Genomic DNA, 16,086 nt, shown 5'->3' on the forward strand with positions numbered 1-16,086 from the left:
ATTTCTTCTAAGTTTTAATCATATTTATAATTGCATTCAATGTAGATAAAATATTAAAAAAAATAATATTAAAAATTTTTTTCTTCCCTTTTTTAAAAAAAAAAAAAAAATAAATTTATCTTTAATAATACATGACATAATGAAAGGAAATAAGATTTGGATAAGGTCGGGAATTTCTGAAGTGTATTTTTGGTTTTGAAAAAGGAAAAGGAGGAAAGTCAGTTTTTGCAGAGGGGGACCTTGCAACGTAAAAGCAGGAACAAGGGTCCCCTCCCCATTGCCAAATTTGCAAAAGTTTTTGGAGGGTAGCGCCCCCCCTGATTCTCACCTTCTTCTCCCCTCAATTATTGCAAGTTCTCGGCACGTGGAAAACACGCCCTCATTCCGAAATTGCATCGCGCTATTGGCGAGAACTTGGGGACGAGCATTCCGACACGCGGCGATGTTGGAGACCGACACGTGGAGGAGACGGATGTGGTTGCAACCTCAGACAGAGGCGTCCACGTCAGTCTCCCGAGTGGAGCCGGGGGGGATTCGTCGGTTGCGGTTGACGTGGCAGGGAAAGAGGTGGCTTTCATGGGCGTTGTCCTCTCTCCCGCGTTTTAATATTTAAAATGGGAGCAGCTGTCTGCTTTTGAACCGTCAATGAAATAAAAACAAAGGGGATTGGGCTCATTGCCAGCTATATCGCATTTACCAACTGTTCCGACTATTACTACTATATTTATTTATTTATATAATAATAAAATAGATAAATAAATAAGGGGAGTTGGAGTTGGAGTTGGAGTTGGAGTTGGGGATATGATATACATCGATTCCCGAAAAAGACAGCATCTGGGTATTGGGATTCGAAAACTTCACAAACCCACAACATCCCGTGATTCCCGCTATCGTAAGCCGTATGCACCCATCGTACACCCCCCCTCCTCCCTCGTGCGACTGCCCACGCCCCACACTTGGCCTCCCGGACCTGCTCAAGTCGGTGCCCGCGGCACATGTTAGCCTTTTTTCGTCGTCTTCTCAAACGGTCCAAATGGCGTCGTTTTCATTGGTTTTTTTTTTTATTATTTTTTTCGTAAATGTAAATGTATTGATTATGATTACACAGGCATTCCCCATCACTAATGTATGACATTACATCAAAAGAGAAAATCTAAAGCCTAAAACATTAATTCATATTCTGCACAATGTCTAATCACATGAATATTTACTTGGAATGTATTCCAAATTTATCAAAAGTCACTATGAAAGTATGTCTCTGAATTACTCCTATCAGTTCTTCTGGAGTAATGAATTTGTCTTCAAATCCCTTTCTGTTTTTAAAGTGCCAAAGGAAGTAAATTATTACAGCCAACGCAATTTCACTCCCACTACCCTTTACTCCTCTACCTTTTGCTTTCCTGTGTAGCCATTTTACGGCTGTTTTAAAGGACGTCATACTCCTTGATATTCTAAGCCAACTCCTAATGTAGTCCCAAATACAGGAGGAATATTTGCATTTGAAGAAAATGTGATCAATACTCTCATCCAGTTCCTTGCAGAAGCCACATTTTAGGTCACCGTCAAACCCAGTTAGGTTGGCACACGTGGGGAGTTTACCTTTAATACTAAGCCACAAAGTGAAGGCATGTTTTGGAGTGCTCCCACTCTTCCAAGCCACATTATATCGGGGCACCCTGCATGCTTTATGCCTCCAGAAATTATAACACTGTACACAACTTTTGTGTTCAAGATTCCACTCTTCTACCAGTTTTTCCGCTATATCAGGTTGATTGTCACATTTCATCAAAATCTAGTTCTTGATAATTATCATCTTTTCAAACAACGGGGAGTCAGCATGCTTTGAAGAGGCATCCCATAGATTAACACCTCTCAAGTACACATGGTGAACTCATCTAGACCATAGAGACTCCTTTTTGGCTTGAACATTCCACAACGTTTTTGAAAGGAGTGTCATGTTCCACGTTTTTAGATCAAAGACTCCTAAGCCCCCTTCATCTTTTGGCATGCATACCTCTTTCCATGCCACTAGTCGTTTTCATTGTTGATGGGATGTGTTTTCCGATTTACCCAATCAGCGATTTAATCGAATAAATCGGTCGAGTTCGATCAATTCGATTCAATTACAAATTTAGATAATTTTGAATTACTCAAATTTCACTTTTTATAATTTATTTATTAAATCAATGTCATTCTCCTAATTCAACTCTTACAATTAAAAGAGAGGATAAACATTAATTTTAAAATATGTAATCATATTTTATTTTTATAATTAATTTTAAATTATTTCGGTCAAATTCGATTAATCGAATTGCTTAAAAAGTTGTTTTAGTCGAGTACAGTTCGGCTACAATACCTAATTCAGTTGGATCGATTAGAGATTATTATTAATCAAAAATTTTTATTAATTCAGTTACCTAACCGAATTTGACTGAACCGATTGTTTACACTACCCCTACTCATGAAGCCTAGGTTAATTGTACATTTGTACACAACTTGTTAATTTACATTCCCCTCGGCCAATTTTCTTTTAAATTTTTAGTCACCGTGAAAAGATTTTTCCCTTTTACTCTTTTTTTTTTTTCAGAGTAATTCAACAATCAACATTTTACCCCTTCTTTATATACCTTTTTTTTAAAAATAAAATAAAATATAATTTTAGCGAAAAGAAGAGATAGAATTAGACTATGTGTTACAATTAGCTCAGTAATTTTATTTTTAATTGAAATTATATTTTTAAAAACTATTTGTATAGATTAGGTGAGTAATCGAATCTTTTGTGGTGAGAAGACATATTTAAATACAAACATTTTTCTAAATTTTAAGGATTAAATGCATAATTTATTTTTATCTTTATTTTTTTATACATACTTAAATAGCAAAGAAAGATAGTCAATGATGTTTGAATATTTGTTTGCTTTACGGTCATCTTTTAGGAAGTTTCATTTTAACTTTATTTTAAATTTATAAAATTAAATTCTTAAAATAGAATGTATGGTGATGGAAGATCCTAGGTGTTTAGGTGGATGGGCATATATGTGGATACTTATTAATACCTTCCTCTATGGTCAAATAATCTTATGTATTATGTCCCTGTGAACATTTAGGGTTCGTTTGGATAAAAAATTTTACTTGGGAAAAAGAAAGGAAAGGAAAATAAGAAGGAAACTCATTTTCCCTTATATTTTCCTTTTTTATTAAATATAATAAAAAATATATATTTTAATAGGATTAAGAATTAAGAAAAATTAAACATTAATTAGGTGTAAAATTGAAATTTCATTTATGAGTTTGGTATATTTTTATTTTTTTTTCTCACTTTTCTCAGTAACCAAACATGAAAATATCATTCTTTGATATTTTTATTTTCTTTCCTCAATATTTTCTGAGTTCCAAACGGAGCCTTAATATATATTGAAAATGAGTTAATTGTAAAATAAATCTATACCATGAAATACTTTCAACACAATTGTAATGTGAATGAATGAAGTTGTTGAAGTTTTTTTTAGTGAAAATATTTGAACTTATTCATTCAAAATTTTTGTAGATAAAACATATAAGGTGTATTGATCAATTGGAAATACTTGTTGGGAAAACAACTACTTTTATGCCAAAATTTAAATAACATGTTTTGATCACTTGTATGAATTAATTGATATGATAATACTAAATTATAACAAATGTTTTAAAATATTCAAAATTATTATAATTTTTTAAAAAAAATTTAAAATTTGAATATAAATATAATATGCTAGTATTTACCGAATTATAATAAATTTCGATCTTAAGACATTTAAAATTGATTAAAAATTATGAAGATAGGAGAGCTTATTAATTTCGATTTGAGTCAAAAGTGCTGACTCAACAAGTTTATATATATTGCTAATTAGGGTATCCTATATCATCATTTCTAGTTTTAGATAATAATAATAATAATAATAATAATAATAATAATAAATGGTCGACCTAATATCTCGGTTCATAGCGTAAGTTGTTCTAAGCTGAAGAGCATCTAGCTACTTAGATGGTTAGTTCAAAGTCTCCTTAATTATAATAAGACCTAAAGCTAGCCTACCCTTTCAAAACTAGAAAATGGATGGATTTGTAATTGATTAATTAAGGGCTGCCACGTACGCAGATCAATTCTTTACATTTTTTTGACCATTTTTGGAATTGAAAATTCAAATTAGAAGATTAATTAATTGTATGAATTGAGTGAATATTACGGGACAAACTTTTTTGCATAAATAGCCCCATGAAATATACTTTTGATGATTGGACGGTCCACCATAATATATATAAAATTTTTGTTTTTTAGAAACTATACTTTATAGCAAGCTAGGAGCATTAAAATACATGTCCAGCCGCTTGAACATATATATATATATATATATATATATATATTAAGGAAGATATTTTAAATAATAAAATAAGGTTGCTAGCTGGCAACAAATTAAACTTTCAACAAGTGGATCACTATATAAAAAACTCATTACATATTATATATATAGTCCGAGTGTGTTGTTGAGATGTGACCAAGATTAGTAAGTGGAAGTAATTACTGCATGTAAAAATTGCATAAATACGTAATGCTAATTATATACGTACATGCATGCATGGGAGTAATTACTGTGCGTGCGTGTGTGGGTCTGTTTTTTTTTTTTTTTTTAAGATAATATCATTAAAAGAGGAAAATTTAAGTAAGATGTTTGGAATCTCTGAACAAGACTACAGATAAAGGCAAGAATAAAACTCCTCACACAATAGAGAAAATACAAGAAAACTCTTCTTAATTTAAAGACCACAACCAACTCCGAAATCGATGAAAATTCTGCAATCAAGTAAGTAAGTCTTCCAAACAACTGAAAATATGGTAATATTATGGATTTTTTGGGATTTAATTAAAATACAAACAAAAGCAAGAAGAAAGGATTGGGTCATAAACATGATTGTAAAAGGCAGTAAGGAAGTCGAAGACAGAGAGGAGAACTGCAGTTAGAATTTTGCCAACAATATACAGAAGTAGAGAAAAGGGCTGCGTCCAATAAAATCAAAAGATTAGATAGTAAAGACACGAAGCGTTGGTGAAGGCTTTTGATGAAGGCTTGTTGATGTCAACACTCAAACTCAGAAGGCGAAGGGATGCTCTGTTTGCTCCCCCCTCGATCCGGCTTCGTCAATGGAGTTCAGATTTTGCGTGTTGTTATGTATATTTTATTTCTTTCTGTAAAGTAGACGTGTATGGTGAGATTTGTTCCAAAGCGAATGAGGACAATCTCCAAAAACACAAATAAAGGGACTCCATTTATTTAGTCTGATTTGAAGCTTAGCTGCTTTCCATTACCCTTTACACATATAAATATTTCAGTCAGCGCCTAACCCATTATGTCCCCCCTCATTCACTCACTTCTTAATATGAATTTCATTGATTACATATAAAGATCAACGGGTTATATATTAAGCCAGTGCCGAACAGCCCCTTGTCGGGGAAGAGGCCCAGGCGGTGGTGACGCCAGAAATACAATAATCACGGCCTAAACATACACAATCCTGATCCTTAATAATCCTTTCTGCGCTTCAAATCAACACCACTGATTTGTTTAATTAGTACAATTAATTAATTAAGCCCAATAAATCAAGAAATTATACAGGGGACCCCTGCATAATCTATCAGATAGATCAACAGAATTCATCTTTCTTACGCTTTTTTTTAATGTATTTATTACTTGACTTTATTCCAGTACATTGGGTAAGTAAAATATATGGTTGATGAATAAAATTCTACGCGAGCACACAAATTGTCACACGGGTAAAATTTACGTGTGAAAAGACCCTTCAATGCGAAGCAAAAATTATGGTACATAAAGTCTATTTTCAAACTTATAATTACTGTGTAAAAGTAACATGATTATAATAATTGGGCCTCTTTTTTTGTTATGTGCTATTGCATAGCATTTTATTATGAGTTAAGATTTTGCGACAGGTAAGAAGACCTAATTTACATAACTTATTTAGCCTATATTAATGTTATGTTATTTATTACATGTGAAATGTTTAATGCATACAAAGCATTGATGTTATTTACTAGTGCATAATTTAGGGATGTGCAAACGGTCAGTTCGGTCAAATCCGGTTAATTAATTGAATTAATAGAAATTTTCGGTTAACACTAATCCCTAACCAAATCGACCAAATTAGTTGTTGTAACCGAATCGTACCCGACCAAACCAACTTTTCGAGTAATTCGGTTAACCGAATTTGACTGAATAAATTAAAAATTAATTATAAAAGCAATAAATGATTGCAAATTTTATTTCTAATTTACCAATTTCAGTTTAATTAATAAAAGAGTTTATTGATAAAAGGGATATTTAATGATTAAACATTTAAGATTTAACATGTATCATATATTAATATTACTAATTTATATTTAATTATTAATTAATTAGCAATTCGGGTGATTTGGTTAACTAAATTAAAGATTCTCCATATTCGAACCGAAAACCTAAAATTATCCAAATCTCAAACCGAACCTCTTCGAATCGACCGAACTCGGTCGATTAATTCGGTTAAACCCGGATTATGCTCACCCCTAGTGCATATTGTAGGAATCCCTTCTCTGAGACGTCATAATGAATAAGATTTAGGACTTCGATATTGTAGGCCTTGATTTCAATTCAGGCGAGAAAAAGTGGGTAGGGGTAAAATTTAGTGTTGGTTTAGTGTAAACCTTCAATTAACATAAAAAAAAAAAAAGTCCATACCAAAAGAGTTGTAGCCTTATAATAAATATCTAGTGTCAAAGACTATGAGAACATTGATTACATAAGTTGGGGGGAAAATGTGACAAGTTAATCTTTTTTAGAGCAATATACTTACTTATGACAGCTAATCTTGTCCAAATGAGTTTGACAACCATAATGTAAATACAATTGCTCAATCACTTTCACATTAATTACCTAGTGACGGAGTGAGAGGGTGAGTGTTTATAACACTCAATCATTGTAAAATTTAGTAACTATTGACATGTGTTTAGCTTACTTGCATCTCTTGCTAAACACATGTTAGCTACAAAAGAGTGTGAACAATGAATTACACATTTTAAGATGATTTCATTCTATATAAAAATCTCATTGGCTCTATCATAAAAAACTTTCTTTGGAAATTCTGAGAAACTTTTTTTATTCTATTTAATTAAAAACTAACTTAAGGTTCGTATTAACTTTAAACACAAAAATTTATCGATAAATTTAGATAAATTGATATTTTGCCAGTAAATCTTGAATTATTTCAAGTTTATAATTAAATTTTTATCTCTCTCTCTCTCAATTTTATATTAGGTGCATGTGATATAATGACACGGATAATAATCCATCTCGTATCTACATACTTATTTTCACTCATCATAAGGTTTATATTTAAACCTCAAAAATAAAAGTGGACCTAAAATTTAAGCTTTTGAAATTTCTCCATAGGGCAAAAAATATGCGTACGTGTGATGTCTATCCTCTTGCACTTGGATCATAAGTTGATATTGATGGAGCACCAATTCATACATAAGCTGTCAACCATAGTCCAAAGAGAGGTGCCATGTACGCAAAGTCCACTCAATAAAGGCGCCGCCCAAAAGGACATATATATTAATTATTAAAACATAATAAATTACATAGGCCTTAATTAATCAATCATTATATATATATATATATATATATATTAATCAACATCTATTTTTCTTTATATTGCTAGAATTTCGCACACGATATCGACCATCATAATCAACCCTATGCACATTAGTTGTATGCTCAAAGCTAACTCATATATCAACTTCACCGACTTACCATGAAAAATATATGCTTATCTATTTATAAAGACACATTCCTCCCTTCAAGTTTAATAAAAAGACAAATATTCCATTTAAAATTTTAAAAATGTTACAAACTTTTTCTGAAATTTGTTAAGAAAAACACAAATTTTCTTTAAAAAAACTTGCCTTACAAAATATAAGAAAAAATTTGTGTGTTTTTAATAAACTTTAAAAAAAATCTCTAAAAATTTTAAAACCTTAGTGTGGTCTTTAAAATCTTATTAATGATTATTATTTTTTATTTTTTTTATCAAATCTAGTAAGTATTTTTCTCAATAATTGGACGCCGTGGTGTTCTTCTCTTGGTAAAGCAGAGTTGGTTGACTGCTATATCTATGTATCTATATATATATATATATATATATATATATATATATATGGAGTCAAACAGAGTCACCATCGGTGTGGGTGATGGGTGCATCTCACCCAATCATAATTTTTGAAATAATATATTTATAAATGTAATATTACGTGGGTGGGTGGATCACATCAAATAGTTTGAAGGGACAACACTAATCAGACGTCCTTAATTAATCAATTAATTTAAATATATGCTACGTAGTACCCGAATCACTGTGTAAGAGAACAAATTAGTTGATAGACAAGGACATGCATATTATATATATACGCTAATTATTAAATCACCAGTGGGTCAATATCATTATACATAGCTACGTAAATGCTCAATTAATCATCAAAACCGTCCGCCTTAATCTTGGGAAAGATATATATATATTAATTGAAAATAATCATTTAAGATATATACACACACGCATATTTTATATATATATATATATATATATATATATATTATAATAATATATGTTTTATATTATATTATACATATACATATAGTTAGGTGGAGTTAGGGCATTTCACCTAAGAATGAGCTCCTGTAGAGACGGTGGTTGATATTTGTATGTCAAAATCAATGGCTTAAATCTAATTATATAATATGTTCGAGCATGCTAGCTTGACCATTTAGCTGTTGTTATCTATTGAATTAATTAAATATTCATTCCATTATTTAATTGGCCAAACAAACAGGAAGATTCAATTAGATTGAGGTTAAAAAATTACCTTTGGGGTCGCTACAATCAATTGGTTGGCTAGTTGTCGTTATTGCTTTTAAAGTTGAATTATTTTGATCTTGTTAACGTCAAACCATGTTTTAATAAATAACTAATTCAAATTAATTAAAATCTTGATAAATTGGTGAAAATTGATAAAAAAGAGAAATTGTTTTGGCTGATTTGTAAATAATTAAACTTTTGATGTAGGATATTCTAGTAGAATGAGACATTATTGTGTAGATAAAAAATGAATAATGTTAAACAACACAGGTTACATGTCGATCATCAAGTGCCTACATTTCAGCATGTTGTTGGGTGAAGCAATGCGAGCTTTACCTACTTCATCCAACCGGTTGTTGACATGGACTTGTGTTAATTGTTCAGTGTTTTTCCTCGTAAATAAAAGAGCAATTCCACCGACATTTAAAAAAAGGGGTAGACACACCACTACTCTCTCCATATGAGCAACTACTTTAGCAAATTGTCATGTAAATCAGTTTAATGAGGCCACCTCGTAAAACTTGTGTTCCTAAACAAATTACTACAAAATTAATTAAAACCAATCTTGCAGATTATCAATTTTCCCCTTTTTTTGCTAGTATTTAATGACAAATTTTCAATCAAAAACACATTTTTCCATTCACCTTTGTCTCTCCTCAAAATAGGAATTTAGAAGGTCTTGCGTGATCATTTTTTAATTTGCTCCCATTATCAAGATTTCATAAATTTCGAGCCAACATGGGGTGTTAACAAATCCAAAACCCTAAATCTTAAACTCTAAACACTAAATCCTAAAACCCTAAACATTGAAACTCTAAACCCTACAATCTACACCTTAAAACCTGAAACCCTACCTTGAACCCTGAACACTAAACCCTAAACTCTAAAAGCCCTAACTCTAAATATTAAAACCTAAAAGCTAAACCCCAAATACAAAACCTTGAATCTTATTTACTTTAAAACCTAAACCAGGAACACTAAACATTAAACCTAAAAAGGAAGGTGTATTCCTAAGAGGAGGGGTGAATTGAGATTTTAAAATTTTTTTTAAATCTTTTTTAATAAACTCTTTCTCAATCTTCTTTAATTTTAACAATTACACATGTAAGATTGATTAACAATAATAACTACATCGAAAGATTAAATTAGTTATCAACCTTAATGAATGAGTATGCTTACTTTGAATGCTTTATGGATTAGTCAAGAATTCTTTCAGAAATTATCTAATAAACGAATCCAACCATGGTAATCAAGATAAGATCTACAATATGAAATAATAACACAATCTCAACAATGCTTCCAAGATTCAGCTTTTATGTATGTAACTGACAAAAGTCTTGTTATTAATACATAAGATACACTTGATTTTTCAATATGAAACACAATAGAAATTTCCAACCACTCTTCCAAAACTTAGATTTCAAACCAATCACTTTCAAGATTAAAGATCATTGTTGATTTTCTTTTAATGATTTTTGAGTCTTGGGTGTTAATCAATCAACGTACTCCCTTATGGTTTCTGCAATAAGATTTGATCAACCAACGCACTCCCTTTCAGTTTCCACAATCCCAATATCAAATTAATTTTTAGTTTTGTTTATTTCCAAACCACGCAATGTATATGAACTAAAAAATAAACAATCAACCATTAATATGAACGGAAAATTAAATAGAGTAGGGAAGAGACTGAGACGCGAGTTTTATGAGGTTCGACTATACCCGCCTACGTCCTCGCCTTAGGCAACACACTTAAGGATCCCACTATACAAGTCCTTAATGGGCAGAGCAAACCCTACACAACACTCCTTCGATAGGATAGAGCCCTCCTCTCCAAGCGACACCCCATGCTCGGTTACACAAGAATTCCTCTTCTTGCAAATCAAATGATTCAACAATCCTGAATTGTCACAAAAAAAAAAAAAAAAAAAAAAAATGGTGTACAATGACACTCTCTACAAGAGCTGATTAGTACAATTGATTAGCACAATATACTTCAATAAAAATCAATATAGAATGAATGAAGCTTAAGATAATATCACTGGGGTTCTTTAGATTTGGAAAATTTCAATAGAAACTCAAAGAACCATGGCTTTAAATCAGCAAATTCTCAGTAGAAATTTCAACAAGAGTTTGAGCAAGAGAGAGCTTTTGAGAAGTATTTGCAATATAGCTTGATTGTTGTTTGTATTCCTTGGTGTATTGAATCGTTTCTCTTGGTGGATATTTATAGAGTTTAGAAAGAGTGTTTCGTGTTTCCCAAGTTTTCATAACGTTTAGAATTCAAAAACTCAATTTTGGAAACTTATCGTTAGTTTTAAAAATATAAATTTCAAAGATTCAGTTGGCTGGAAATAAAGAATCAGTCGTCTGGACAAATATTTTCAGTTGCTTGAGAGTTTCGACCATATTTTAGTATTTTGGTCATAACGTTTTCTATACAACTCTGATTTGAACGTTCTTGATATTAACAGAAAACTAAGAGAAAATCTCACAACTTTCATGTTGAACACTTTTTGAGATAAGGAGTGTTTAATAGAGAAAAATTCTCATTAATGCGGATATAGAAAAAAAAAAAAAACAAAATTTGGAAAATCCTATTTTGGTGCTTTTCATTCCAAAAATGATTTTAACATTTTTGAAATAACTTTTGACCTTCTAAAAATATTTTCCAAGTATTTTAAAAGGTATCTAGGTTCACGTAATTAACCTAAGAGCTTCATGTATTCATATTGAAATCGAATGAAGTATTTACATGAGACTTCTTAAACTTAAGCACTTTAAGCAATAAGTCTTCATGTGTAGCTTCCATTCTTCATTTTGAATTTAGCTTTAAGTTTCATCTATAACTTCATGCTTCAATATACTTCAAGTTTTATTAGATCATCTTTGAATCCATGTTTTAATACTCTTGAACCTTCATTTGATCATCTTTCTTTGGAGTATAAGCTTTCGATAATCCTTGTGTGCACTTGACCTTGTATTTACATACTTGAGTCCTGGAATATCATCACTTAACCAAGTATGTTAAGTTCCTCTGATTTTTTATCATCAAAACAAGATTTTAAACCTTGTAAAGCCAACAATCTCTATCTTTTTGATGATGACAAACAAGGATCAAAAAATGAGTAAGCCTTTAAAAAGCTCCCCTTTACAATAAGTATCAACTTAACAATATTTGCAATATCAAGATCAATTTCAATATTAATTTCAATATCATGCTTATATATCAAGATCACATCATGTCATAATTCAAGATCAATTATCATGCTCATATATTTCATTTCATGGTTGAACCAATATTTATGCTTAGGTATGCAATGTCATGCTTAATTTTTGCTCAATAATTCTCCCCCCTTTGACATTAATCAAAAAAAGTAAGATATCAAGAAAAATATATAAATACCAAGGCAATGAGCAACCATAAGTAAAATTATAGATCTAGTGAAGGCTCAAAATACTAACTTTGCATTTATCATGCATAAAAAGATTAACAATAAGTCCTAAAATAGCATAAGAAAATACAAAAGATTGTATATCAGAATTTTCAATAATTTTCAGTAATGAACATAAATCATGATATCACTATTTAACAAGTTTAACTCCCTCTGAATGAAATGCATTTCATATTCAATAAATTCATAATTTCATTCTTGGAGTATAAACTATGTATTCATGAAGGCGTCAAGATTACCAATCATGCTTTTAAATTTATCATGCCATGCTCAAATATCAATCATTTTCATGTAAGTGCTCATGGATACCAATATCAAGAATAATATCAATATCATAAAATGCTCATGTTTAGCAAGTTATTTCAATTTTGCAACTCATTCTCTCTTTTGATTTATCATTTTATCAAGCTTTAAATGACTTTCCAAATTGACTTTTTGAAGCAAATGACTTCCTTGATTTGAAGATAAGCCTTATACAATCCAAGCTTTCTTGATTTGTGGCCAACAATGCCATTCTTGTATTTATTTGTTTTAATATTATAGTTGTTAATAATCTCATAAACTCTTCTTATAAGATTTTCCATTTCAACTAGTTCAATATCCTTGTATTAATTGGGATTAACTGACTTTCCATATATTGAACAAGGAGAAATTTTCTTTTTATATTTAAATTTTACTATCTTGAATCTTGTAGACTATTCCTAATATCTTTGGAGAGAACTTAGTTTGTGAACTAGACCTTTTATCTAGGTGCCCATACTTTCTTGGGTTCAAATGGTTTAACAAGAGTTGATTCTTTTATTCTCCAAACTTGTCTAATTTTTGCACCCTTTCTTTTTAATGAACAATCAAACTTAATGTGTCTAAAAATAGGATATAGTTCTCAAGAAGGGGGGGAGGGGGGTGAATTGGGTTTTAAAAATTTTATGTTCTTTTTGAAAGCTTTTGTATTATAACAATAAACACAATCCAAAAACAATCACAAAATACGTGTAAAATAATCAATTCAAATTAACCACAATCAAAATGAAATAACCAACCACTTGATTCTTGTAACAATAGCCCTATAATAATGTGCAATGCTTGCTGGATTTGTATAAGCCTTGTGTTAAAATTCACAATCACACTTCTTCCCAATGTTATGTAGCTTTTAAATAAACTTTCAGCTTAATAAGTTTAGGATGATCAACCAATGTAGTCCCTTTCGGTTTCCGCAATCAGTGCTGATCAAATCAAAACAAATTATCTTCCAGTCTATTTAACAACCAAACACTGAGACTTCGGAAATTTATAAAGCATCCACGCAGCTTATAAAGTTTGTTGAAAAGTAAAGAGTAAGGAAGAAAGAGAGGAACACAAGGTTTTATAAGGTTCGGCTTATACTCAGCCTACGTCCTCGCCTTTGGCAAACCACCAAAGGATTTACTAGGTCAGTTCCTTAGCCAAGAGGAACAACACCGTTTACAATACTCCTTTGATTGAGCTAGAGCCTGCCTCTCCAAATGATATACTCTCGTTCGGTCCAACGATTCAACACTCGAACCATTAATCAATCTTCTAAAGAGATTTGAAACAAGATATACAAGAATTGCTCCTAAAAGAGCGGACTAGTACAGTTCAAAACTACATACTTCAATGTAATTCACAATATGAAATTCAGATTGAAGCTCTAGAAGTATTTCATCGTATGATTCTTTCAATGGATGAAAGAATTAGTATTTGTAGTACAATATCAGTGAGTAAAAATCAGTAAGAACTCAATAAGTTTCGTGCAAGTTGAGAGCAAGAGAGTGACTTGAGAATTTGAGAGCAACCTATCCTCGCTTCTGAAAGAGCGGACTAGTACAGTTCAAAACTATATACTTCAATGTAATTCACAATATAAAATTCAGATTGAAGCTCTAGAAGTATTTCACCGTATGATTCTTTCAATGGATGAAAGAATTAGTATTTGTAGTACAATATCAGTGAGTAAAAATCAGCAAGAACTCAGTAAGCTTCGTGCAAGTTGAGAGCAAGAGAGTGACTTGAGAATTTGAGAGCAACCTATCCTCACCACTTATATCAACATTTCCAACTTATTTCTAATCTTCAGTCTTACATTTTAAGAACACAACTCTACAATAGTTTACTATGGTTTTTCTGAAATCGTCACCCCAGAAAAAACACAGAAACTACCACAGAAGTCCTGCTTCCAGACTGTAGAACAACCTTAAATCATTTCCTAAACTCTGGTATTGTTTCTGCTGCATTCTACAGAACGTAGCAACCTAAGCTCTGATACAAAGCTGTACGACCTACTTAATTTGTACATTTTTAAAAAAAATATATAATAAAATCAATATCACCAATCTCAGCAAATCATAATCCACCTGGACCCATGGGTACCAGGGATACATCAAAAATACATCACGGAAGCCTATGTAGCAGGAAACATAAATCACAAACATCTCATTAAACCGTACATCACAATACCAGAGTTACTACAATTACTGTATATATATATATATATATATATATATATATATATATATATATGTGTGTGTGTGTGTGTGTGTGTGTGTGTGTGTGTGTGTGTGTGTGTGTGTATACACAATACACAACCCAAAAGATATCTAGGGCCATCCCACAAAATACATTCGACCCTATCAAAACAATTACCCTTCTAGAAGGGCAGACCAACCGTACTAGATCAGCGAGGCTTTACTCGCTCTCCTATCAGGGGCTCTTGAAATGTTTATAGAATTTTGGGGTGAGACACCTCTCAGTAAGGGAAATAAACTAATATCAGTGTGTGACAACATGAGTATTTCGTGTTATACATATACCATACATAACATATTCAGTAACTGTTTTGTCAAATCTGGGAAAACATATATATCATCAAAACATGACAGATTATACTGCATTTTAATAAACATATCTCATCTCATATAATAATAATACAAAAACATTCCTAATAGGTTAGCTGGCTGTTGTCATGTATTACCCCCACATGATTGGGTTGTGTGGCCCGAAGGTAGGACCTGACAATGGTTGGCTGACCACTGTCAAGTCAAAAGTACAGTCTGTAAGTCTGATAGGTCTGCCAGACCTAGTCCGTACACTAGGGGCGCTTACACACTTCTTAAAAACCACATCGATCATCCAATCTCATACCACTCCATACAGCGGCGTTAACACAAATATCATGATCATGATGACCATGGACACATAGCAACGGTACCGTGCAAGTACTAGCCTAGACCAAGCCAACCAGGTTCTGATACCATGTTAGCTTTAGCGTGATCCCAAGAGGGGGGGTGCATTGGTATTTTTAAATTTTATCTTTTAGGTATTCCTCCTAACAGCAGTATATTCACAAGCCTAGGGTCCATCTAGTGCAAATAATGTAAATATACCAGAAATTAAATAAAGCAGTTTAAACAATCATACACGCACCAGAAAGCAGTAAAGAGAAGATGACACGCAAATATGTTATCGAGGTTCGGCCAACTGCCTACATCCCCGCCTTGGCTAACCAGCACAAGGATTATCACAATACCTTGCTCACTTAAACGAGTGGAGCGGCACCTATACAAATCAGGTCAAATTACCACAGGGCTAACCTCAACCTTTACACCAATCCTTACCGGACTGGATTACCGCCCCCTCAGGCCACGCCTGGAATCTCTCAGATATACAATCAAAAGTACAA

Source organism: Malania oleifera, chromosome 1, assembly GCF_029873635.1.
Source record: "Malania oleifera isolate guangnan ecotype guangnan chromosome 1, ASM2987363v1, whole genome shotgun sequence".
In the NCBI taxonomy this organism is placed as follows: domain Eukaryota; kingdom Viridiplantae; phylum Streptophyta; class Magnoliopsida; order Santalales; family Ximeniaceae; genus Malania; species Malania oleifera.